Raw genomic sequence first — 26,698 nt, forward strand, 5'->3', positions numbered from 1 at the left:
AGTAGTTTTTCACTATTTAGAAGCAGGCCACGCAATAGCTTGTCAGCATTTTACTAGATACATCCAGCTTTGAGTGAGGAAATACCCTGGTGTTCACAGAAGAGTGTCCTTCCTGAAATAAGAGGATATGCTGCAACTTTTGGAAGTGGTAGAGAAATTTTAAGACAGCTTAAATGTATTCTATAAGGGTTTCAGCAATATTTTGAAGGGGATTTGCTAACAAGTTCTAGAATGAGTTATTTTTGTGTGGTTAAAAGGTTGTATTGGCAATACAAACGTCAGAAATAGCACAGCTATGCTTCCCCACCACCACAGCAATCAGTGCAGTGGGGTGGCAGAACAGCATCAATTACAGTTCATGCTTTCTCAGCTCAGGAGTCCCCAGAGGTCAAATTCTGCAAATTAGAATATCTTAGTAAGTGTCACAGCCAGAATAGTTTAATTTTTTTCAGACACTCTTGTACCTGTTGCAAATTAAGAGGCTGCACATTTCCCCTCTTTTACATCTCTTGCATATAAAAAGGAATACAGAGATAAATTACATGTATATTCTTTCAAAATTTCTTCTCTTCCTTTGCCCATGTGTGTTGGGAGGACCAACTGTATATTGAATACAACTGCGTTACTGCTTTTAGTAGGATAACTAAAACTAACTCTTGCCAAGACCAAGATTTGCAAAGAACTGGATTTTCAGGTATTTAGTGCTCATCAGGATCATCTGTCAAAAGAGAAATTGTTCTTATTACTCCCATGCAGTCTCTTCAGCCATCCTTCTAATAGCAGAGAGCTCTTAGCCTACATTTCTTCTTCCTATCCCTTTTTTCCACCCTCAGTCTTAACACTTGTCAAATTATATTGTAAGTACCTGTGATATAGTTACTTAAAACATAACTTTTGTTAGAAGCTCACGCAGCTTTCCAGTGTAGGTAGAATTAATCACAAATGGTAATTATAGTTCCATACAAAATACTTCTAAAGTGTGTAAAGACCTTGTTCAATGGAGTGCAGTGAATCAACTTTTAGCAAAGGCGTGAGAAGGCAAAACACATTTTTTAGGAAACTTAAAGGTCTCTCCTGTACTTTGGAATCTCAGTTAGCAATGCAGTAGAGATTTCCTTTGCTTGCAGCCAAAGGCAGTAAACAATGCAAAAACTGCTTTCTCCACTCAAGCTGAACATTTATTACATCAGATGAGACAAAAGTTACAGGTCCTTCACGAGGCTGAATAAAGAACTGACTAGCTACAGGTTATCATTGCTAGTTAACTCTCAAACCAGCCATCCACTTACTCAGGAAGCCAGAAGAGGGAACAACAATAAGGTGTAGTCTTTGATTTTGCTCAAGTTAGCCATTTTTTGCATTGGCATAAGAGGTGTTTATGTTGGAAATCAGATCTCCAGAGTGACCTCTGTCTGGGAGGATTTCTGGTTTCTCTTTTTTAGCATTTCCTTAACAGCAGTTGCCTTTGTGATCATGGCGTTTATCTTTCCAAGCCACCATTATGCACGCTGAGATCCCACTTTCCAGGTAGTAGCTGAACATCTGCCTGCCAACAGGAAGCAGTGAATAAATTCCTTCTTTTCTTTGCTTGCAGGCACAGCTTTTGCTTCACCTGTTAAACTGTCTTTATCTCAATCCACAAGTCTTCCTGTCTTCCTTCTATTTTCTCCTTGTCCCGTGGGAGAAGGGAGTGAGTGAGAGAGTCCAAGTGTTCAGATGTTGGCTGGAGTCAACCCACAACAGCAGCTCATACTGCAATAAAGAAACACAGTGATGTGTACTAAACATAGTATGACCCTGTAGAAAAGGACACAGGGCATCATTGTTTTTAATTTATTTTTTTTAAATATTTTTTCTTAAATATCTGCTGGACACAATATGACTGCATATCCTCTTTAGAAAGTTGTTCATCTTCTTTGTAGTTTAGATATTCAAAGTTATTTTGATCTTTTTAGCATGCTCACTTAAGGAAAAGATGGAGGCAGATCCATCTCAAGTCTATGACCAGACTGCAAGATGTCAGAGGATAAAAACGAATGGTTCCAGCAAAAAGGTAATAAAACAAAGAGGCACACACCCTTATGTTCTAGGCCCAGAAAACTCTAACCTGCATATTGCCCCATGTGAGCTGACAGCTTCTGTGATTTTCGAGGGGATTCTCTGACTAAAATATAGTACACCTATATCTCACTCCCTATACCATGAGCAGATCTTCTGATGCCTCTGCAGTAGCTGACAATACAGTTCTCTCTCACTGTCCCAGTTCTCACAGGACTAATCCATAGCACATAACTTACAAGTCTACTATGAAAAGCTAAGAACTGAACAGAGCATGGATCCTGAACGAGATATTAATCCCAGAGGTGGCTGGTATGAATTGAGCTCATTGGTGCCTCAGTACAGAGGATGTGTCATTGTCTGTTATTGCTGAAACTACCTTCTGGAGATGTAGAGGGCAGACTATCCTCCATGTTTGCAATGTGGCTTATTTTACTGATTTTTTGAAATTCAAATTAGCTGAGATGACCCAGCTGGATGGGACTGCCTTGATTTCTATCAATCCCTGTTCTTTGTGACTTGCAAATAAAAGGTTTGGAAATCAGGCTGTTATAAGCTCAGGGGACTGTTTACTGAACTGTCATGTGACAAAGAAGGCTGAAAACTGCATTAAAGCATGTTAAGCTTGTGCAAATCATTTGGAGAATTGCCTTAATTTGCTAAAACAACATTTACAAGGCCTAAAGCAATTAAAAAGAAAAATTGTAAGGAGGTTCAAAACAAGGACAGAGAAACCAGTCAGGCACAGGTACAACTGAGTCTTCTACCTGTCTGGTGGTAACTCTTTGTATCTGTGTGTGCGTCTACAAACACATCCCTGCTACTGTGGTAAACTTTATTCAGTACTACTGTTTTCACAATCAAATATAATAGGAGCAGATTTCAGGAAAATTTGACAGAAAACCAGATGGAAACAGTGCCTAGTCTGACAGGATAATATCCATAAATTATGCAGTCACTGGTGGAAAGGCTGTTTATATTTTTATACTCTTCAAAATATCCTCTGTGTGTTTGTCTAGTTTATCAGTGCTGTTCTTTTCTATACTTCCCTTCACCTGCTCACTCTCTTACTTAGACAGTGGTCAAATGGCAGCTCAGCATAGTCTGTTGGGATGGAAAATCAATTGGATCCAATAAAGAGCTATGCTTTTTGAATTTGTTTATGTCAGTACACATGCACCAATGCTATAAGAAAAAGAACAGAAGATGTGATGGTTTTGCCATCTCATTGGGGAAAAAGGCAGAAGTGAAACCAACTTATTTTCAGCTTAAATCTTCATATCATGCTTCACTGAGAATATGTCAGCCTTTTTCTCTTTCATGAAAGGCCCAAACCAAACAGCATAAATTCCAGGAGGAGGCTCAACCATCCGGGAGCAGAGTTCAAAGACAGGCGTTCATGTGTGACAGGATGAGCAGCAAGACAACATTAAGGATCCATGACAAGAGCTACAAGTCAGTGACTGTGTTTATAAGATGTAAATAACATCACCATAAGGCAAAAGGGTTTTCTACCAGGACTTTTTGATTCTGCAGTTTGATTACACTTTCCTCCCCAAACACTGATTGCAGCATTTTTCATAGAAAAAAAATGAGTTTATTAACATAGTATATATGTACACTATGTGTGTATATATGTGCACAGTATATAATATCGATATATTTGCATGAGGATATATTTGGGAAACTGCAATCAGTAAATTTAGGAGTCAGTTTTAATGCAAGAATGATAAGCTTATAGACAGCTTTCTCAGAATGTCGTACCTTCTAGAAACAAGATTTATCCAAGAGCATCCATCCATTCAGCATGAACACTACAAACCCAGTAAAGACTTCTGTTTCTTTTTTCTATCGATGCTTTTGGGCAATGAGCAAGCAAAAATGAGACAATGAACCTTGCATTTCTCTTCATCATATAATTTTGTGCATTTATCTTGGTGATCTGTAAAATTTCTGTTCCCCCACAGCATTCCCACTACGTTCAGTACTGGATTTCATTGCTCTATTGGGGCAAAAATAGTCTTCTAGTTAAGGCTGAAAGACAACTTGAATCAAACTTACAGCTAAAGCACTGTCAATTTGTGTCAGTTTCCACTTACAATAAAAGAGGACTGCACTTCTGGTAGTTAAGAAAATCTTTCAGAATTTTCTGTTTGAGTGCTAATATTTGTGTTATGTTTACTGCTGAAGACCAGAAAATATCACTGTTGGAAACAAGATCAAGTATTCAAACATGTAAATACATTTCTTCAACTTCTTGAAATAAATGCTCAGACTTTAAGGAAAAGTTATTCACAAATTTGAGAGCTAAAAACAGGAAAAACATAATCTTTTTCCTTTATATGAAACCAGCGAACCTCAAAATTAACCCCAGTGGATAGCAAATGGTAGGTCAATAAGACATAAGACATAGTTGGTTTTGTACACATTTCTCATACCAAAACATTTTCCTGACATGGTAAGGTTTTCTTATCTATTGGGTAACGAATGATTAACCCTCTACAACACATTTATTTCTACAAGGAATTCTGACTCCAGAAGTATAAAACCAAAGTGTCTTAATTTATAAGTGCAAGGAGATCCCATTATCTTTTTTCTGTAATAAGTAAGCTTTAGCATTTTTTTTTCCTTTATTTAGGCAGGCCCACGGGAAATTAGAAGTCTTAGACCAAGTCATTCAACTTCTTAGAGAAGTTATTTGCAGCAGCTCGCATCTTCAAGTATTTTGTTTTATTTTTTTTATTGTATATTAGGGACAGTGTTTTATGCCGTATTTGGATTTTAGAGGCTTTAAAGGTTTTTTTAAAGCCCCATTACTGAGGCTGTTATTGACTATTTTTGCAAAGGAAGGTAAGTGTCCACATCTGCTATAAAGCACTCATCCAGCATCTCTACGGGGTGATAGGTCAGCTACGCAAATGTATTTAGAGTTTAGGCACTCCACAAAATAATCTTTTGGCTGCTGAAAAGCAATTATTCAAAATGGGCACCCAGTGGGAACGTTCCTCAGTTGTTACTGTTTGCAAGATATTTGTTAGAGTTGGAGGCAATTTGATTCAGCTGAACAGCCATTGAGATCACAGCGAGTTCTTGAACCTGTGGTTACAATTGTTCTTAGAGTTGTTTCCACCTCCGTGAAAATGGTCTTCCTGACACTTTTTCAGCCTCTCTGAAAGCCGTGCTGCCTTTACTGTAGGCTGCAGATGGTACCACCTGTGCTCAGTTTGTCAGAAAACTATTCATGTAGGGTGGTCAGTCCCTCTTTATTCTAGAGCCTGAGCCTGCCCACGCATTCCTTGGCTTCTGCCCCAAACTAGACAACAGCAAAAAAGAAATAGCTCTGGCATTTGATATGGTAAATAAAAATCTTTGTAGGGCAGATTTGGACTTCAGCCAAACTGACACATCCCAAAATATCCAAATGCTGTGAAGCAGTTCAAATTCAAAATCCACAATGCTAATGTTCAGCTCAGCGTCAAATAAACTTATTTGAAATAAGGCAGACTTTTTCTAAAGTGCCTTTGTGAAAAAGTCTAGTCAGGTCACTGAGGAAACCTCCATGGTTTTCTTGATTTCAAACCAATCTGCAATTCTGTCTTTCTTCTTACTATAGGAAACATCTGTTCTTAAGACCTAAGAGATCATTCTTTGTTGCTTAGAAAAGCTTCAGTTAGGGCACAGTATAAAATAGACCCATGCAAGAAATCCTATTTAAGGCCAACATGACAATAGAACTTACAGGTGTTAAGTGCGCATCAGCAGAACTAATGCTTGCAGAATCTGACCCTTCCTTAATCTCTCTTGAAAAGTGATTTAGAAGCTCTTCCTTACATTTTTAACAAGCTGCTATCAGGGACATCAGTAAACTAAAGCCACTTACATCCGCCAGGGTTGTCCTTGGAGTTTTACAGAAAAGGTTAGCCATGACTGACTATTACTTGTCATACAGGTAACTAAAACCATCTCTTTGCTTTCTGTTCCATTTCCTCCCTAATGCTTTTCTCTAGCTGCTTGGATATCATATCATATATCATCACACAACTAGAATGCTTAAAACCTTAATTAAAATTGCTTGTTATTGACCAATTCCATTTATATTGTTGCCATTTGCTTGTGTTTGCTTATGTCAAAAATTAATGTTGACACCTGTATCTTGACTTTGTTCTTACCTTCTCACTTTGTCAAAAGTAAATGAAAGACATACATGACTAAACATGAAGAGGGCAGTGCCATGTTGAGGTTTACTCATTCAAATTCCTTCTGTATGGTTTCTACTTTTGACCTCTTGATTATATTAAAACCTTTATCCTGCACTGCCTTAGGCTTTACTTACTTAAATGCATTTTCATTCTCCTGCAGTCTTTCTCGCAATACAGTATTGATGTCTTAACACTCTGTATACTCTATTGGCAATTAAGTAAACATCTTGAATTATTGAAGAAACCTAGACCTAGCTATATCCAATTAAAGGTATCATCAGCCCACAACCGACATCCTTCCCCTACAAACACTGCCTACTTCTAAAACACCTTGTCAGTTCTAAAACATCAGCAATGTGCCTTCCTGATCCCGAGTACAGATCTTGCTACGCCCTAAAGCAGGAAATTTAGTTCCTTCCCCCTGGCTTTTCTTTTTTCATTCCTGGGGAGCTACAGTGACAAATGGGATAACAAACAAAATAGTGTTCCAATTCCTTCTTAAACCCATGCTTTTTGACATAGAAAAGGTATAGTATGTGTTGCCCACAAATATAGTTGCTGACGTAGCTGCAGACCACTACAGCAACTTTTTGTTACCCTCGGTTCAAATCAATGGCAAAGAAGCAGTTGCCCGCAATGACAAACCCGGTGTGCTGAACACAGTGGAAAACATTTATCACTGGTGTAAAACCTTTGGAGACAATCCTTATACATAAGATATATTTGGTTCAGAAAAATTTCTCTGTATGGTATTGATAAGTGAAGGATGTAGTTTTATTAACATTAGTGTACCAAAACATTGCAGTCCGTCATATTAATAGTCACTGGAATACTGGTATACTTCAGGAGCCAAAGTCTATGTCTGGAAAACATGTTAAACATTTAGAAACAATTCTTCCTGCATTGCTTTCTGTAAATAAATCCTACTGAAGGACAATTTTTCATATAATATTTTTCATTCCCCTTGTCTAAACATTTGTTTAGTGTTGTCATGTGCTGCTAAACAGCTGCCACATTTGATTTTGGACACAGCTCTGTTTCAGTGATGAGTGAAAAGATTCCTGGATGTATATTTTCAATCATTACTATTAAAGAGCTTAGGAACGAGTGCCTGAGCATTTGAAACTCCTCATTTTGTGTTTCATAGGCCTTTTGCTCTGAGATGTTAAACTTGATAGTAATTTTAAAGCAGACTACTACAATAAACAACCAGAGTTCATTTGTAATGTTTGTCATTGTTTTAAGATACTTTTTACAGGAGCTGTTTTTTCCCTTCAGAACAGCTGTTCTTAAGGTGTCTATTATCTTTCAGTCTCAAAGGTCGACTCCAGACCTAGGAGACATCTGGTAGCAATCCATTGTCATGGAGAGGAATGGCACTCTCCTGTGCAATGCTTATGCTTCACAATAATGTCATGTATTTGCCTCGTTCACATTAAGAAAAATGCCATTTTCACAACTTAAAGAGTAGTCCTGCATAACAGACCTAAGACCATGCACACAGAAAAAGAAAATATATAGAACAGTGTATATGAAAATGTGTACTGTCACTCTAAATGAAGTATATATGTCACAGCTGCACTAATACTCCAACATAAAACCATGGGATATCGAATTATTCAGTCCTTATTTTCTTTTAGATGACTTTGTCGCTAGGAGTCTTGTCTAAGAAAGAAATAGGATACTAAAGGAGAGGATTAAGTCAAAATATATCTGAAAAAGCATGTAAAAGTAGATGGTAGAGCAGTTCTAAGAGGCCCTCAGCTACATCATACCTGTTTTTTTAAACAGTGTGACCTCTTGATAACCACCTTATACTTCACTGCTAGTATGTTATTGTATATTTATATAGGAGATCATTAACAGTACAACTGTAATGTAATTGAATGCAGGATTCAATAACAACATCGAAGTTAAAATACCATGTGAATATAAAATTCCCTTTCAATCTTGCTCAGCCTAATTGAGGGCTTTTCCCCCTTTTTTCTTTTTTAATAGTCTACTATTTCAGTTAGCATTATGGCAGGGAAAGCAGGGAAGGAGAGAGACAGCAGAAAATGTTTATTTTGTTAACATTCTTGTTCATGTGGAGGAAGATTACATTACATACATCTTGATCCCCAGATAAGAGAGTGCTCAAAGAAACAGCAGCAGACCCCAATTATAATGAGCTTCCAGCCTTCAATCCAAAATGAAGAAGTGTGATGGTTTATTTAAGGTGAGGGCTTTTTTGTAAGTGAGATGTGTTAGGGGAGTGATGTCCAATTAACTAATTGATCTGATAGAAAGCTGAAGTCCCTCATAAAAGAAAAAAGGAGAAAAGGTCACTTTGGAAATTCGTGCTTTTTCCTGTTGTGATCATCCTAATTAGCTTCTGATAAAACTGAGAAGTGAGGTGGGGAGTAGAAGGGAAGGATTTGGTTCCTGATGAACCCATGTGAGAAATGAAGCAGCACATGATCAGTTGGAATGTGTGAAATGTTTGAGCTCAAGGTGTGCCTGCTTTATATTTCATCGAAGTGCAATGAAGTTTAATGGAACAACAAATATATTTTTGAGTTCCTCTCTAAGAACTGCAGCCTTGGTGACTGATTTTTATAAACAATTATTTCAAACTGGTTTACAGAAGTTTATTCTATCATTCATTGTATGTATCCCCAAGATAGCTATTAAGGGAAAAAAAATATCCAGAGTTATCACGTGGCTTAATTATTCATTTTAATTTGGGGGGGTTTATGAAAAAGTCCATCTATAAATGTGATGGTTAAGTTCCATACAGATTATGAATTCTTTGGGAACTCTGGCCTATGCAAAATGTACCCACACACCAGTTTCAGTAGCTTAGAAATATGGCTGCTGAAGATTAGACAGCCACAAAACCAAGCATACTATTTGTTCAGAAAGGAAGATAATGGAAAACAATGAATTGAGAGCTTAAAAGTCTTACCTGAGAGGAAGGGAGAAGATTGAAGTGCTGAATGCTTTCAGCTGTTGAAGTGTACAAGTGTTAGGTGGTCTTAACACGTCAAAGGAAGCACAAGATTATGGTTGCAAGAATAGTATCACCATTTGTGGTGTAACGTGATGACCCTGATGGTCAAATACTGAAGTTCCTTCCTAGGGCTTGTTCCTGAGGTTCAGAGCCATGACAAAAGAGCAGGTTAATACAAAGAAAACACATGCAGGTCCATGAGCTGGTCACGCTCAGAAAACTTGCTAACCAGTATATTCACTTCAACATATTTTCAGAAGCTTTAATTTATATTACAAAAATAATTTTTTACCTCCCTTTTAAAGCAGATAAATAATTTCAAGTGTTGCAGAAAAAAAATTAAAATGGACAGAAATTCCTACCTTTTATTTGTGTTGTATCATTTTAAAGTTCAGCCACATTCTGTCATGTAGTTTGAGCGAATTACATTAAACAAGTATGGTCAGCAAGATGTACTCAGCATCAGTAGACAGCCTGCAACATTAACCCGGAAGATTTTTCTATGCGCCTTCAACTTAGAAATGCCTTGCCATAAAAGACTGAGCCATAATTTCACACAAGTATGAAAAATTACTTTCCCTTATATTGAAGATTACTTTTAACATATGGGGCGGCTTTACTTTGGCAGAACCCCTATGGCTGCAACATTTGCTTTGAGCTTTTGTTCTCCAGTGTTAAACTGAAATTTTTTCAGTCAGCTTATCAAGGAACAGTTGTTTTCCTTTATAACTTTCTTTAATGCATCTGGAAGACTATTTTATACTGCTGTATTTTCAAAACTTATGTTCCTGTACAAGTGTTTAAGTATGCATCTAAGAGATCCTTAAGAACATCCTGAGAATGGTGATAATTATCACAAACTCTGTTCTCTTCCTCCTTTACTCACTCTTTATAAACTCTTTCCTCCACACAGAGGGAGCCCTGCATAGCATTTCGTGGAATTACTATGGGCTAAGTTGCTACTCACTGAAAGCAAGGGATCAGATTTGCTTCTCAAAGTATGTTGTGTATAAAGTATACTAGTATACATTTGCATTTTGAGTTAGAGATGAAAGAAATACTGAACTTCAATAAGCAATAATTTGCGTTTGTCTGGAGTTGAAGAAGCTTGTAGTATAAAGACTTACTGCATTTGACTCTCACCTTAGACCAAATTGAAAAAGTATCTATTTCCCAGCCTCTTACACTTATCCTTCCAACCAGCTTTGGAAAGCCAACACAGCATGCTTAACAGCTAATTAGGGGCCTTGACCTGAAATAAGAGAAAAGATGGAAGAGTTTTGGGTCAAGAAGGTGATTAGGAAGAACTGAAAGACATGGTATCCTTCTCTTGCCTGTGCCCCCCCTCCCCACCACCTTCTTGGAATAGAAGAAGAATGACTATTTGTGTGATTTTTTCCAGTATCAGCAGCTCCTTCATCACCACACTGTGACTCCGTCATCCTTCTTTCATCCTTAATCCGATTTTCTGCTTCTAGATAATTTTAAAAAGGAAAGAAGCAGCATTTTCTTCAGTTTTCTTAATTACATAGGAAGATTGACAAAAATGACTTGCAGATCTTTACTATTTGTAAATTCATAAATCTGTCTATATGGACTATACTACACAGTCAATAAGACTGTACTAACAACAGAAGCAAGTCATAGCAATACCAGTGTCTGTCTTTTTCACCAATTAGTTGATATAGCTATCACAAATGCAAAACAGAAAACAAGAGCACAAAGAATTTTAGACTAGTATAGATCACTTGTACATATGCTCTATATTAAAATGTAATGATTAGAGCTATAAAAAACCCTCAGCTGTACCTTTCTAACAAGCTGGCAGCAGTTTTATTCAAATTTTACTGTAGAGGTGCTGAACATTCCCCAAACTTTTGAGTCACAGGTATGAACAGAGATTAGTTTCTCAAAGCAAAAATCTTTAAAACAATTTGCAAAATTGCATAGCAACAGCAACAGTGCATCTGATGAACAGTCTGCCTTAACTCCAAGTGGAAGTATGACTTTTTCAGGATTTAAATGAAAAAAATCCTAGATTTACTTTAATCCCTTATTTTAGAATTTATAGACTTCAGTTAGATTTAGATTTCACTTATAGACTTCAGTTTTCATTATTACACAGTTCCTCTAGAACGGAATTACAGTAACTGAAAAGTTTTTCAGAGGAATTAAAATAAAAAAACCTCACCAACAGAACCAAAGGTATTATGTTTCTTCTGCCCACTCTATGCTAATCAGTTTTAAAATTGTTAATCTGCATCAAAGGAAGATACTATGTATCTTTGTGAACAAGAAAGAAGTAAAAACTTCTTATTCAGGACCAAAAATAATTTTTTTTTTTTTTTTTTCAGAAATTTGAGTGTTTTCAAAGTGTGAAGTTATCTACAGTATTTGCAGGTCCTTAGAGTTGGTGGGAAGCCTACATTAGTTCTGTAAGGCACAGACAGGAGAAGACAGGCCTATTGGAAATAATAGAATAGTGTAGATATATCATTCTTTAATCAATGAGGGATATTAGATACTTGCACAAGAGCTAATAACATAACTGACATGGAGTATTCAATGCAACGTTAAATGCTAAGCACAAGCATTTTAATCCTTCTGTGCCTTTGTTAAAAAAATCATAATTACTACATGCTAACTAATGTGTCTGGCTATTCACTGGCCAGAAGCGTGTTGTAAATTGTAAATTTACAGTGTAAATTGTAAATTCCTCTTGTTAATGTCTAGAACTGATACAACTTTATCAGTGACATGTCCACATCTCTGGAATTAAAGATGATCTTGCAAAAGAATGTACAGTAGAGAAACAAGAGTCTGCAGAAACAAAACTGATGAAGTAAAATAGCAAATTGTTGGCAATGGTAAATAAAAGTACATTTTCTGTATGATTGGAAGTTCGTCATTGAAGTGAAGAAAACAAATCATCAAGGTGGCCTAATTCTTGTACTTTCTAATGAATTTCAAATGCTGAACTTCACACTTCAAATGTTAATTCCAAAGCTACACGGGTGTTACTTAGCTCTACATTTATACCTATAAAAATAAAGCATATACAATACACTTTGCACTGCATATAAATTCTGCCTCATAAACTGTCAGTGCATACTTCCTGATGCACACAGTAGATTGGTTCTTTCCTCTGAATCTGTCAAGGATCTGCTTCAGAAAGTTTCTACATTCCTGTCAGTAGCATAAATCACTCCAAGTATAAACATATATATATGTGTGTGTGTGTGCATTTTGAGTGTAAAACAAAACATAGATAAAACAAATAACAATTTTCAGTGAGTGATCCCATATTGAATTAGTGTCCTTCATTTAGGAGTTTATTCTTTGCTCTAATCCAGTTTTAGATAGATAGCCAGAATTGTCAGCTGGAAAGGGCAAAAAAGTAACTGATTTGCTTCTAAAAGTTTATTGGTTATTTTAAATTCCAGATTCAGTCATGCATCTTCATCAGTTATGTTCACTTTCAAATGCTGCTAATAATAAAAAAATCTTCTGAGTCTATATTTCAGCTGTATTGAAATCTGGAAAAAGATCAGTGTAGGTTTTCAATTTATTTTTTTTTCATACAATGTGAAATTATTATTTATGAGTATGGATATTTAATTATATTTGGATTATATTTTAAGCTGTAATCCGACAGTCTGTTTCCTTTGTCACAAAGCTTAGTGATGAAAATTTTACTAATATATTAGAATACCCAGTTGGGAATAAAAGAGAATCTGTCAAAGTTGGTACTCAGAGGTAGTTAGTTGTATACAATGCTCTAAACAAAATAGTACAAGTACAATATCTCTGGTTGCAAGTTGTCCCTTCTTATGGTTGATTTCAATATTAAGGTAGCAGTCAACTCTTGTTAGTTTTCTATTTTTAAATGGTAAATGAACCTCAACTGGAAATTTTATTGTTTTCATGTCCGCTTCTACGAGCATTAGCTCAGGAAGTGATAAAGCTGGCACAATTGCCTATGGCCTTTTCAGTGACTAATGCCAAGTGATTTCCGGGCTAATTATAGACAATGGATTAGGAAATAAGCCTCGTGACCAGGAAACTCTAATTGTTTTTATAATTTTTTCTTAAGGCTAACTGGTCTAAAACAATAGATGCAATAAATTACCTTTCAGTTCATGGTTACAATGCCTATAGCTGGTGATGGACAAGCAGTTAAATTCTGAAGTATCCTTTTTAGCTCAAAGTTTCTCTTGATATTGATACTACTGCTCTCAACTACTTTCCGTCATTCCCACTTATAAAAAAACTTCCATTTTTTATTTGAAATACACTAATATGTTTGAATGCCATACAAGATTTTCCACACTGTAATCATATACAGAAAAATATACATAAACATCTATACACCTAACTAAGAAGAAATTTCCAAGAAAAAAGCCCTTTTCTTTCCTTGCAGACAAATGTTTGTTTTCTCCTTCACTTCAGCTGGGAAACATCAAAGTTCAATAACATCCTCATCGAAATTTAAGAAAGCTCCCATTTACTTCAGTGGGGTTTGATGACAATAGGGACAGAATCTCAGCCAATGTCTCTTAAGCTTCAAAAGATCTTTTAGCTACTTCTATTCTTAACAGAAGTGAGGAAAACAGACCTGGGAGAAAGTTACAGAAACATTTCTGAATGTTTTTATATACACGTCACAATTTAGTAGTAAGGATTTGCTTACAATCCAGTTTTACATCATTTGTACCTTTCTTCATCGTATAATAGGCTTTATTATTTAAAATTCTGAGTTGCACACATTAACAGATAGAGAAGGAGAAAAACTTCATAAATACATATAAAACCTGCTAACCTAACATAAGCCAATTAAAATATTCTGTTCACTAGAATAGCAAGAGGCATTCAGTAGAGCTTCTGCTGTGAGAATGTTAGATATAGGAAGAACTCGTAAAATTTGAGGTCTGGATCCCACAGGACGTACAGAATAAATGATAACTGAGAACAAAAAGCAAAACAACCTTGTGGTAAAATGAAAAAGCGGAAAGAAACTCTATTTTCCTTACATGGAATGAAAGGTTGAATATTGAGAAGCTGTGGTTAGGCTCCCTTGCCTCAGTTTCCCTAACAAAGGTTTTTGTGAAATAGAATGAGCTTAGTTTTGTTGTTTCTTAAGTACTTCGAATTGGTTTTGTTGAACAATTCTGTTCAAGTGCAAAATGGTGTATCTTTTGGACAGCTGTGTTGTCTGCACAACAGGGGTCAGGGAAAAACTATTGTTTTGAGCAGACTAGGCTAGGGTTTTATTTGTTTGTGTAATATTGTGCTCAATCTAACTCCTAAGTGTTGCTGTTGGCTGACTGACTGGTCTGTTGAAGTTTTTGGAGATCTGATGAAGGAGGAAATGGTAGAAATCAGCATGTATAAACACCCCTCTCCACACCCCATTATTACCCACCCCCCCCAACAACAAAAAAAATTGTGATGCCATCACTACAGTAGTTACAGTTTTCCTAGTGTTAGACCTTGCAAAAAGAAAAAAAAGGCATGAGTGGTCCTTTATCTAATCTTGCTCCCTCATTCCTTGTGGACACTAGTCCTAAAATCCACATTAATATAAGAAATAGAGAGCAGTTAGGAACTAAAATCGATACCTCAAACACAAGTAGAGAAGAAGGAAAAAATGCCATTTAATTCACACATTTAATTCACTTGGCACTTGGATCAAGATGTGATTTGGTTGTGTTTCTTCCTTTCCTTTCAGTAAACAGATATCTATCTATGCAGCTGTTTGTTTGTACTGTTAATTTTGGAACTTAACTTGACACATGAGATTTCTGTACACTTAAATAAATCCTATTTTCCTAGAGAACGCACATTTTTATATTATATATGTGCACACAATATTATTTTTCTTGAAGCCATAATGCTGATAGTTGCATATATTACAGCTTGAAGACAAACAGCCTTGTAAAGAGCCAAATTTATGTCATTAAGATTTAAGAAATCTCTCATGCACTAAATTTACAGCCCTTCTTGTGTATTTGTGTTTAATATTAATATTTGTTATTTGCTGAGAGCATTGTGGGCCTGAGAACGTATAAAAAGAGGATGGGCTGTGTCCTGGAAAGTTTTCAGTATTAAATAAAGATTGAAGAAAACTGAACGCTCAAGAAAGGACTAACTGTTTCAAAAATTATGGTTCCAGTTGTTGACAGGAGACATTTGAAACAGCAGCGTGTGTCTAGAATTTTTTCATGGATAGCATATTTAAGTAACACTTAGAGAAAGAAAGAGCAAGAGGTGGCTCAAGAAAATTGTGAAGCAAACTTTGAGAACTAGGTTACAGTGCTTGCTACAGAAGAAAGGACTTTATAGACAAGCAGGACTGTACAACAGTAGAAGAGATTTCATCTCAGTTTCCCAATAGTGGACAAGAAGGTTAAATGCAAGTGAACAGGAAGTCATAGAAAGGAATTTCCTACTTCTGTAGTAATCAGAAATATAATAACTAGTACCGTAAACAGTAAAATTGTTGAAGTCTGGTATCTTGTATTTGGATTGTATCAGTACTAATAGAGCATGCGCCCCACTTGAAGCTTATTCCATGCTTAGAACATTCCAGGTGATGTTTTGCACTTTAATTTCTGTATTATTTTATTAAGATGCAGCTAATCACAAAGCACATCAAAGAAGTCTGGTTTTACCATGTTTGTTTGTTTGTTTTTATTGTTTTCAGAATAATTTCTGTGAAATAAATATTTGGAGCCCCTCTACTTCTGTCAAAGTAGTCCATTTGGCCAAGAGATTTAAACAGTGTCATACAGAGGTGGGAGTTGACAGACAGAAACAGAGAAGGAGACAAACTATGATCTCATTTCCTTCAGAGACCAGACCAGAAATGACAAAAGCTTTTATAAACACTATCTCAGCTTGCCTGAACCTAAAGAAAGGTTCAGATCAAAATCTAGGCAAAGCTCTTGGCTGGATGCTATTTATTTTTAATTACTCCACTCAATTTTAATATTGTTTTGAAACAAAAATTACTATGAGAAAACCTGTGCAGTAATTCCCATGACTAAACTTCCCAGGGGTTAAAGTTTCCACGATCTTAAGCGAAACATTTAAATGTTCAGCATTGCTGTCAGCACAATACATCAATTAAAGGTCTAAGCAGTGTCAGTTGCACTTGTTTATTTCATATATTATATTTATCTTTTCCTGGATTTCAAGTGCCTTCTGATCAGCTTTCTTATCCTATGAAAACATCTGTACAGAATTGTTTCAAATGAACAGAAACTTACTGCAATATCTGCTCAGCTGTCAGACAATCAAGGTCATACAAGGTGCAAAAATGCTTATCTATATGAGAACAGGCTGAAATCACCCCTTATGTAACCCCAGTGACTCCAATTACAACTTTGTTTTCAGCGGGGAAAAGACTTGGAACTTGCAGTGGATTTTTCAAAGTCATCTTTTCCAAGACCCTTGGCCATTGTACAGACAGGAATGCACAACTTAGAAGAGAACACAGACGAGCTGTGGTTCCTTAACTTAGTGGTTTATGCATTTTACACAAGGTTTGTTACTTCACCGTGGTAGTCAAAAGACTGGATCTTTCGATTGATAGTTGTATCTATCAACTTTACTATAAAACGTATAATCAGTTCTGGGACCACAGATCAGAACCAGAGACTCAGTCCTTCACTCTCTCTCCTTCCAAAGGCTTATAAATTAATTTCTGTTTAGATCTGACTTCTCGGATCTACAGGATATACCATATAATTTACAGAATAAACATTACAATATTTGATGGCTTCTAGCTTCTTCACAGCATTTAGCATTAGGTGCCTAAATCACTCTTACAAGTGTATTTTAGCATCTAAATTGATTGGGTGCATTCTAAAATCCTACTTGAAGCAAATACTTCTGTTTTCTCTCCACTTTATGAATATAAACAGAATTATAAACCAATAAGGATCAATATATATGCTATTAGACAAGAGGTAAGTCCATACTGTGGGACACATGCATCCTAAGGTACCCTTGGAATTCTAATTCCTCAGCTGTCCATATGGCAGGAGTGTCCTGCATCTCCCTTGAGAGTACAATGAGGATTTTCTTCAGGAGCAGTACGGATGCAGAGGACAGCATGTACGCAATTTCATATGTATTCAGAATCTGGGCAGAGCATGAACCTGAAACCTGTATCTGGTGTTTACCATACGACATATGAACTTTAAAAACCTTAGTTTAGATTCAGTTGGCTTACTGAAACAAACACAAATTTCCTTTATAACTAGTGGCAGCAAATTAGAAATTAAAATGTTTGGAATCGAGAACCAAGATCAGAAAGGGAAAAGGCGTGCAAAGCTATGGAGAGTAGTTTCAGATTGCATTAGATTAGCTAATACATTCACTTCAGACGCCTCCAAAACATACAAGGTTGAGTGTATGCTTCAATACTAGCCAGTATGGACATTTGAAGTTGGCTTGTCATACATGTGGGACATATTCCTGTAATAAAAATAAAGTTTTATCACAAAACTTATTTGAATTAATCTAGTTCACATTATGTGTTTGCATCTATAGCCATTTCAGCATGCAAAAGAGCATATGAAAGAGCTGCACAGACAAGCCTACTCAAAATAGAGGTATATTTGGAAAATTAAGAAAGCTTCTCACATAATGTGATAGAACTTAAATTATGAATTTTTAAGTCACATGAATGATGAGCCACCATCATTAATCATTTTGGGGTTCTTTCCCCTCTTACATTTTTACTGGCATCCTACTTTATCTTAAATAATCTTGATTACCCCATCTATAAAACAGGAATATAGAAGTTCAGACACAATTAGAGAGTAATGGAATTGTGCCTGCCAGAAAATTACTTTAAAAAAAAATCCCAAACCAAAACAGTGACAAATATATGTGAATAATAGCATGAAATTTGACTCTATTTAGATACTCCAACTGAATTGCATGGCCTCAAGTAACCAAAAAATAAAAAGCATCTTACATACCAAAAAGATAATCCAACTTTTTTTCAGCTTTCCTGAAGTGTGAGAGTTTAGAAATTCAAACAGGGATTAAAATAAGTTGTTTTGGAGCAATTTAGAACACGCCCTTTCTGTCCTGGGAGTCTTTCCAGTTCTCTTCACCCTTGTAATTTCAGACTCCTATTATCCAATTTTTCACACAAAATGCTTGTTCTCAGATATGCAATCCATCTTTTTATATGACTTCCTGGTCATTTAAACAGTTTTTCAATTGTAGACCTAAGCTGGAGTCCCCCAAACTATTCCCATTGAATTTATTTTATAACTGCTCAGTTATTTGCTAGCTTCCCTAATTTACTACTTAGACATCACTGCTTGTGCAGCTTTTCAGTCTCACTCAACACTACAGACATGAGGACCTAATTCTCTGCAAGCTGCATATATCATTCTGGATTTTGTTTACTTGCCCTTTTTAAAAAAAGACATCAAAACCAGCAGCCAAATTAAAAGGAGATTTAGTCACAGATACAAGAAATTATCTAAAATCTCTTTTCCTTTTTCAATTATGCAGAGCCTTGCATTCATCTCACTCATTTTCAAGCCATTCATTCTTTCCGTGTTTTTCTTTTCCAGATTAAAGATCCCTTTAGTATCTGGTATTTTAATAAATAAGTACTATTAAGGTCATTATAGACCACAATACAACCACATCTCAGCCTTCATTTAGATAAGATCAAGCGCTTCAAATCTTTCACTCCCAGGCCATTTTTACAGCACTCAGAGAAGGTTGTTGTTGCTTTCTACACTTTGGACGATGTTTAAATTCAGTGCCAAGTGTGCCAAAATATCTGTGTCAGTTACTCATGAAATTCAGAATTGTGCTGAAACTCCAAAACTAAGCTCCAGCTGCCCAGCTGGGGCGGTCATTACAGAAGATTCACCTTGTTCTAGCCATGATTCTTATGGAAACTCCAAATGATGCAACAACTTCAGAAAATGTGTATTCCTATCCTATAACTTCCATTTACTCCCCACCTTGCCTGCGTGAATGCAAGGTAAAACACGCTACATAGCTTCGCTCCCAGCTCTATGCAGTTTTCTCACCACAGCTTCTTCACGTTAGCCATTTTTCCTCCTTATAATAGCTTCACATACTTGATCTCATTTAAGGCTGACTACTCTTCTGAAGGGAGAAACATCTATGTCCAGCATGTATTAAATTCTAAGCCCTTGGCTTGAATTCATAAAGAATCTGAGGACTCAGAATTGCCAGAAACAGATTTAGATACACTGAGAAAAGGGATAAAGGGAGAAGCTATAAAGAGAACTGTTGTTCTTGGTTAAGTTTTTCTACATTCAGCATTCATAATAATCCAATACAGTAAAATACGTGACTATGATCTGTTTCTTAGGCTACTGTACATTGCATGAGAATTTACTGAGACAGTTTGAAAAGTGCGCAGGATATAAAAGTTGCAGAAACTTCAAACTTGATGGAATGATTTTGTGACAATTATTAATATTTTACAATAAAAATCTCCGTTCTCCTTGATTTTCAAAATACAGCATAGTAGTGCAATGAAAGGGAAAAACAGCCATCAGAAACAGGCAGCAGTAGCTGCAATACTGCAAACTCTTCTATGGTCATAATGTGAGTTCCATCATTTAAGGGCATTCAAAACCTTACTTTGGCCTATTTTAAACTTATCTGGTCTGTTTTTACTCCATAGAAAATAGAGAATATATAATTATGGGTAAAAATCATAGGTAGAAATGGGTGTCTTTCTTTTAGGTCTGAAAAGACTTGCTAAAAAAGTTATTTTGCTGAAGAGAGAGGAACTATGCAGGAGCATCTGCACTTTGAAACAGAAAAAAATGATAGGATAAAATAATGAGGATTTATGTGAAAGCTTTCTGCACAGGAAATGTTATTCCATGTCTAAAATAAAGCTGAGAAGTAATTAATTTTTTTTAGATAACTAAATCTCTTATTTAAACTTGCCCAAGATAAAAAAGGACTTATTTTTTTAACTTTAAAAGTTGTATGGTTATACTGACAGAGTAAAATAAGGCACCGAATAACCAAATGCAAGAGAAATAAGTCACAACTTCACATACTTTCCATTGTATCATGTTTTTCAGCTTTATGCACTATTTGCATGTAAGCAGAGTTTCTCCTCGTCATAATTGTCCACTTATTCGTACTGAAAATAATAAAAACAGTTAGAACGGAAACAAACCATTTATAAACCCTTCTGCTGTACATAGCCATTACACAGGCATGCCTCTGTTTTTCCTGAAAGACTTCCCCCCCCCCCCCCCAAGTAACCTAAACAACCATTCTGTTAAGCAGTATCTTAAATTAGTTAGGGAAGCATATGGTGTGCCCTCCTACAGAGGTTATACTTTGGCTATTGCTTTCTGATCTAGGTTTTGGCATGAAATATCTGCCCAAGGACATACGAGGTTTTTAAACGAAGTATAACTTATATGTTATCAATAATCATTTACAGCTGTGGATGATTAGATAGTAGGATTATCAGGGCTGGTTTTTGTTTGGTTTTTTTTTTTTAAATAATTTGGAGAAATGTTTTTTTCTCTACATAAAACTCAGAGTATAACATCTGTGTTGGGGGAAGGATACATTTTTCTAAGGTGGTGTTGATGGGAGATGAAGTACTTAGGTGAGGTAAGTGGGAGTGGAGCAAACCCAAGACATTCTGAAAAAATATTCACACTTCATATATCTTTTTGTGTGAGCATGTTTACTTGCATTTCCATACAGCTGTAAGGTGGTTACAGTGGCTTTCTCTAGCAAAAGTGATGCAATCAGGGCAGCATGTGTGCAGGTACTTAAGCAGAAATGTTCATTCATGCTTCATTTCTTGCAAAAAACCCAATTTGTATATCCAGTTTACCATATTATAGTGTCCGACCTTTTCTTTCTTTAAAATAAATCTCAACAGCTGTACATCTTCCGAGTAACACTACAGAAATTAAATATCATGAGTGATTTATACATAACTTGCTCCACCCGTTCTTTATTAAGTTGCATGCAGCAGCAAGCAAGCATCATTTTCTGCTCAACTTCCAATTAGCCAGACTGAGAGCACAGCTCCTGCTGATTGCTATAGAAAGTATCCAGGAACTGGAACACATGTCTCAGAGTCAGTACTGCTTCTTTCTACTGCTGACTTTGTCAATGCCTCACTGTGCAGCTTGATTTTTTTAAAAAAATAAAATAAATCTGCAGCGCATCTACCAGAAAAGGATGTGGCAGAATATGCAAATTCCACAAAGGGGGTGAGAAGCTTAATGTTAACTGTATAAAATTTGCTCAAGATTTTTATAGTGGCAGTGACGCTGATGCTAAAATGTTTCCATAAGGTGTTTCTTGACCTATGGTGCAACAGCTTTGAATCCTGATAGAGGCTGCATCCAGGGCCAGACCATTTCTTTAGCAGTGCTTAAAAAGCAGCCATGTCAAAAGCATTGGAGAAATTGGAGAGAGAAAGAGCAAGCAAAAGCTCTGTATTTCACTTGGAAGTACTCATCTGACATCTTCATGAGTTTTCTGAAGGGAGAAGGAGCTTTAATAGCCTTTTCTAGAAAGACAGAGAAGAAAGTATCAAGTGCCAGTAGCAGTGAAATACTCTTAGCTAAGCAAACAGTTTTAGCTATGAGAAAAGGTGATAACATTTGCTTACATGGGTGCTTGAATGCTCTTCTTTAATGCTTCAGCACTATCTTAGTTTGTCAGTGCTTGTATACTCTGTCCATTAGCCCCTGTCAGAATAAGGAAAAATATCCATTAGCTAAATTAAGTTTGTATTTTCTGCTACTGAAGTTGTATGGTGTATAAGTATATAATTATGCATACATACAAACTTATACATATATACTTGCATTTTTGCTGTTTGCATTTTTTTGCCATTTTTGCTGCACTTAAATTTGTGTTCAGTTTACTGTAGGACCTTGAGATAACTTAGTCTGGTGAGACACCTCATACACTGAAATTGCTATTTGGTTTGTATACTTTGCAGTCCTGTAATGCAATAATGCATCCCTTAAATCTCTTCAGCATTCCACCTTGGGGCTTAATCCACTTGAATTGCATGCAGAGCACTAATTGACATTGTCTGGTTTCATGACCCAGTCAAATGTTTTACAATAATTACAGCGAACAACATGAACTTGCTGCATAAGCGTAATCTGTGTCAGTGTCATGAAGAGTGGCTGTTGCCTTTTAGAGTCTTCTAGGACAATAGTGACAGATATTTTTGTTCAGTAACTGATATTTTTCACTTGCAGCTGACCATCCTGTGGTGGTGTTGAAACACTTTGCTCCTGCTTAACTTTCTTTTCAATGTACTGTCACTAGTGACATTTCTACATTCATTTAATGTATGCAAATGAAGGTCTGAAAGTTGTGTCTAGCTACTGCTGCTATGTGGATAATTTCTGAGCATAATTGATATGTTTTAATGTACATCCACGGTATTCAGACCAGAATTACTTAGCAGTGGGCACTGAATGAGATTTTCTTTTACATGGTAATTTTTTAACCAGTAGCTTTAAATATTATGGTCTTAAATAGAATAAGTTTAAAGTTTGAAAAATACAGTTTGATAACTGAAGTCATTTAATCAGGTTGCTGCAGAAAGACTAAAGACAACTCCTGCCATTACCTCAAACTGCTTCTCAAGGCATTTTCTTTAGGTATAAGAACAGAAACCCAACCATGCCTATTAGTTCCTGACCATCAGGAACTAAACAGGTAGAAAGGACGGTGAAGTGGATTCATGTCTAGTTTGAAAATCTACCAAACTACAGTTCATAACTGGCTTCTCCTGGTATGTTTCATTAGTATTTTGACTTTAGTTATAAAGTTAGTAGCAAAAGTGTTTCAGAACTTCTCAAAAATTATAGTTTTGAAAGTCTTGTATTGATCTACTTCATTAGGTATATTTCACCAATAATTCAAAATTATTCAAAACATTATTCAGCTGATTGTCCCAAGACAAAAAGTAAATATTAAAGAGCTTCAGCATTTCAACAGAAAATTTTGCTGTATGTCAGGGGTGAATGCATTAGTCTTGTAAAATACTTAGGCTTATAATTGTTTTTTCTGTCCACACTCAAAAAGTTAAGCATAAGCACTATATAGGACTTAAGAAATCCTGCTGTCAGTTGTTGTAGTCTGTGTGACTATACTTCTACTAGCAGAAGGCACACGGTATAGAAAAATATAGGAAGACTTAGTTCAATGCAGAACTTGTGTGAAAATAACGCAGTTCTGCAGTACTCTAGTGTTGCAGTTCTCAGAAGATAGGTCTGACCTACCTTGCAATGTGCTTGGACAAAAGTTATAACATAATAAATGCACGGTTTCTCAGCTTACCACTTCAAATTCCTGGTGAAAATAAGTGCTCCCTCTGGCCTTGGGCAGGTACGGTGTTGGCAGCCTGTCCCTGTCCACTTGATGTTGCTTATTGTGGAGCATGTGCAGCGGAAACAGCAGTTGGATCCTGAACCAGCCCTGAGGTAATCTGAAGGACACATTTCAGCAGCTGGTTTCCTGCTTTTTTCATGCAGTGTTTAACTCTTCCTTAGCAGGAATTTAGTGAAGTCTGAAGGGACCAGAACATTACTAGCCATCAGATATTACTAGAAAAACTCGTGCCAGTGCAGCAGGCCAAGGCAAGGCCTTTTTTCTTATCAAGAATTTGTACAAGGAAAACTCTAGGAGAAAAAATTGCATAATGGTCCAAGTAAAATTACCTAATGATCCAAGTATCCAGTGAAAAAAAGAGCGTAGTGCAGTTGTTCATAAGCCTTAAAAGAAGGGTTTCTACTCTCAGACATTTCACCCATAAACCTGATAACAGAGGACGAAGTAACTTACCACTCTGTAGTAAAGCTACAGTCAAGTGCAGAATATCATCTCATCATAGCATAATACATTAAAATTGTTTCTGGTTGCTGATAACTTCATGAAGATTACATATAGACACATACTGGATCACTGTACAAATAGTTTATCTAAATACTCTAGCAGTTAGATAAACCAAAAAGCCAAAAATAAACAAGAAGTTTTACTGTAACTGGAAAGAGTGCAGAGTAGGTAATTAGCGGAAAAGTGATGGCTATGCTGTTCCTTCTCACTGTCCATTTCCTCCAACCTCCTGTTCTTCCCTCAACATGCACCACTCCCAGGCTAACATTCATTTTATTGACCGCAGTAACATTTTTATAAAAGAGTGAGAATTATTTGCTAAACGTGAATTTGCCCTATCATGCACATGGTTATGGATAAAGAATGTTCCTCTTTAGTTGGGATAACTAAAACTCAGGCAAAGCTACCACAGGGAAGGTAGTGCACAGCCTTGTTCAATTCTACAGACATAATGAGAGCAACTGATCTAGAAGCACCCAATCAGAATGATTTAGGCCCTAAGCTAGGTTGATATGGGTAGGAATAAGAGAGTAAAAGTGGCTCTTTAGGTACATGAAATTTGCCATAGGAGACAAGACAAATACAGATGCAGACTCTTCCTGCCAATGGCACTATATGGCATGCTCACCCATCTTAATGCTGGCATATGGCTATATAAGCCATTTTCTTGCAGTCATGGAGCTTCACAGCCTCTGCACTCTCTGGTCACTCAGCCCCCTTTCCCTTCAAAGCAGGCCTGCATCAGCCCCTACCAGTTCAATCCTCCAGCTGTCCTATATTAGCTTTAACATTTATGATTGGCAAGAGTTGCTGTCTTTCCCTCCACTGTCTCAGATTGCCCTTTCCTAAGGAAGCATTACCACTTGAAGGAAAAAAAAGTTACAGCATCACTAATGTCTATCATACAGGAACAAGCTTAAGCAAATTCATCTCCTTAATAGCATCAATGGTGCAAATAACTTGAGTGTACTGGATCCCATAGTTTAGTGAAATCCTACAAGTATAGGGCAGGGTGAGGTTGTTGATTGTGTTACTGCTTTTTTTTCCTTCTGTTTAGATCTGCACAAGAACGAGCCTTATTAAGAGTTGGGGGGTTTTTAGAACAGAAATAAATCTTGGGCAAGCCATACAACTTGAGATCTAAGCCTTGTTGAACTGCACAAGTGAAGCCAAATAGGTAGCATCCAAATGGAAAACTATCTAAGAACTGGGATTTGAAAGATATAACTATTTTTATATCTTGTATTTGCAGCGTGACGGACACTGGACAAGCTTGCAAGAGGGTATGTGGCTAGATTACACTTACTTGCCCTAGATGATTTACAAACTAACAACAGGCACATGCAGTCACCAGACAAAGTTTAACAAAAGGAAGAAAAAAGGACAAACAAGATTTAGCCGTATCTTTCTAGTTCCCATAGATCACAGACTGACCCTTATGACTCTGAAGTGTTAAGTTAGCTAAGAAACTGTTATCTCTACCTTGTTCTTAAACTCCAGGGTGTTTTTTTTTTTTTTTTCAAATTCAGCTTCACACCTCATCTTTCTGCCACTGACCCATTAGCAAGATAACTTTGGTCTGGGGTACTGCACTGCTGTCAATGCACCTCTATTCATCATTCAAGAAGAAACCAAGAACAACAGGCACACCCAGTGCATTGACAGATTTGGTACTGCTTTTGCTTTCCAAAAAAAGCTTAGCCTGTTTCTCTTGTGAGGCAGTCAGCTGCTGATCAGCTTCACCATTCATGTTTCAGTCAGTAAATACACCTCTGAGCAATTTAGGTCCATTTGATATTCATTTGGAAATGGAGTTTAATAGTAATGAAGTTAAGGGAGATGCAGCTGTTTTTTTCCCTCTCTACTGTGCAACAGTGCAATGTATTCCCTAGTCCCTCAATAATACAATTTGTACATGAGGATTAGGTATAGGTTTCCTTAAAGTCTTCCATTTTTCCTTAAAAGGAAAGCAGCCCTCCTAAGACAGAGAAAATATTGCTATTTTTAAAAAAAGTAACTGAAACTAGAAATGCTCCCACTTAATAATATAGAAGTGTATCAAACAGCAGTTGCAGGTTACTTCAGTTTAATACTGTACAAAAAGGACCCATTCTGAAGTAGCGTTAAAAGCTACATAGAGAAGAAGCCATTTTTCTGTCTTACAAAGTTTTGAGGTTTGAATAGTCAGAACAAACTTCTGCTCATACATATAAGGACTTTGTGAGTGTACCTTATTTTTTTTTTTTTTACAACACTGCTACCCTAGAAAAATCCTGGTTTAGTCATAGAACAGTATCAAAAGCAGCAAAAATGGCAAAAGCTCAGCAAGAGATGGCAGCCCAAGAACTAATAACAGTAAGGCAGAGAGGGATGAATACAGGGGGTGCAGCCTCACCATACATAAGCAAGGCGAGCAGAAGAGGTCCTGCAACAGCAGCCAAGTTCAGTCAACCAGCCAGAGAGCACTAGGCACATCCACGCTCACCAGACGCTAAGGCAGGAGCAGCAGGGTAAAACACAACGTACC

The 26,698-nt window shown here is 36.6% G+C and overlaps 1 long non-coding RNA gene across 3 annotated transcripts; it reads right to left on the reverse strand.

The window, feature by feature from the left end:
• Positions 1–1,217: 1,217 nt before the first annotated feature.
• Positions 1,218–26,698, reverse strand: LOC141741604 (uncharacterized). 3 transcript variants are annotated; one of them, XR_012586430.1, is made up of 6 exons: positions 26,567–26,698; positions 21,923–22,001; positions 10,393–10,501; positions 9,612–9,723; positions 9,205–9,387; positions 1,218–1,752 (listed from the first exon to the last, which is right to left on the reverse strand). It is a non-coding gene; the product is annotated as an uncharacterized LOC141741604 (long non-coding RNA). The 3 variants fall into 3 exon arrangements; XR_012586431.1 differs by lacking the exons at positions 1,218–1,752; positions 9,205–9,387; positions 9,612–9,723; positions 10,393–10,501 and adding exons at positions 20,600–21,820; positions 23,617–23,764 and having other exon boundaries at positions 26,567–26,697; XR_012586429.1 differs by lacking the exons at positions 1,218–1,752; positions 9,205–9,387; positions 9,612–9,723; positions 10,393–10,501 and adding an exon at positions 20,600–21,820.

Source organism: Larus michahellis, chromosome 4, assembly GCF_964199755.1.
Source record: "Larus michahellis chromosome 4, bLarMic1.1, whole genome shotgun sequence".
NCBI classification, from domain to species: Eukaryota; Metazoa; Chordata; class Aves; order Charadriiformes; family Laridae; genus Larus; species Larus michahellis.